This window comes from Trematomus bernacchii, unplaced genomic scaffold (genome assembly GCF_902827165.1).
Source record: "Trematomus bernacchii unplaced genomic scaffold, fTreBer1.1, whole genome shotgun sequence".
Taxonomy (NCBI): Eukaryota; Metazoa; Chordata; class Actinopteri; order Perciformes; family Nototheniidae; genus Trematomus; species Trematomus bernacchii.
In genome coordinates, this window is record NW_022987594.1 from 23466 (window position 1) to 24975 (window position 1510).

The window sequence follows — 1510 nt, forward strand, 5'->3', positions numbered from 1 at the left end:
TTTATGCATATGTATTACATGCATATATATCCATTTAACGATAATTCTGGTGAATATTCGTGTGTATGAGGCACACTGGCTATGAAAGTAGGGGATTACTTTAGTCGTTGTTATTGTTTGTTTTGTGTTTTCCATTGTTCTGTATTTTCCCCTTTGTACATATAACCAGTACAAACCATTGTTTCATTTGTATATGCATACGTTTTGCTTTCCATTTCTAAATGACAAACCCGTTATCCATTGTAGAAACGTAATACAAAGATTTTTGATCTGAATACTTGTACTTTTACTTAAAGGGGACCTATCATGCAAAATGCACTTTTGTACGTCTTTTATACATGAATATGTGTCCCCGGTGTTCCAGGGAACTCACCCAGTGTCAGAAAACACAACCCTCTCTATTTTCCTCCATACCCAAATCTCTAAAAAAGGGGCTGCAACGGATCTGATAAAAACTGATCCAGATTTGAACACTGTCCTGACGTCAGGATGGTGGCGCTACGGCTATTGGGCCAACTCTCCACCTATCAGGGGAATGTGGGGTTGGGCCACAGCCGGCCATTGCCGCTCGAAAGCGCTGGAGACGCTGTAGTACATATGCCAGGCCTGTAAGTGGCGCTGTAGTCTGCCACAAAAGCAGCGAAGAAGACTTCCCGCCCATAGTTACCATGGTTACCCTTCTGTTTATTCTCCGCTGTGGCTTTTTTTCTCCCTCCCCGAGGCAAGCGTTTGCTCCCGCTGCAAACGCCCGTCGAGGCAAGCACTGTAATTCTCTCCGGTTAGTCCACCAGCAGATGACAAACACCCACCTCTCCGCCTCTTCCAAGGAACGAGGGGACCGTGCGGCAGAGTTTCAGTTTCAGTTACTTTCGCCGGTCAAGATGTCCGTTAAAGTTTAAATCTTCCGGACAAAATTAGAAAAGTGCCGGTCAAAGGTCTTCTTTGTTATTTATTGAGCTTTAAAACAAATGAATAACGACTCTATATAATAAAACACGGAGGACGGAGATCTCTTTTTCTCCCCCTCTTCTGACAGCCCAGCAGCTGATCAGAGCACGGCTCACCTCTCCTGCAGGGGGGCGTGGTCAGCAGAATCAGACCCGTAGACAGCAAACAGCACATAGAGCGAAATGAGGCATGGCTAAAATGCATGATCTGTTTGGTATTTTGAAAACAGAAACGTATAAATATACATTATATAGGTATGGCCCTACAATATATCATTTAAATATAGCATGATAGGTCCACTTTAAGTAACATTTTGAATGCAGGACTTTTACTTGTAACAGAGTATCCCTACACTCTGGTACTTCTACCTTTACTCAAGTACAAGATCTGAGTACTTTCCACCTCTGTGAATATTGTTTTGTTCCGTCATTTATTTGACAGCTTCATCCCTTCAGTCCATCACACCCACTTTACGTTCATAGTGTGTACTTCTACTTACTATTATTACTCTGTGTGATTGTGAATATCCCTCTGTGATGAAAGAAAGCCTCCACCATGCAAC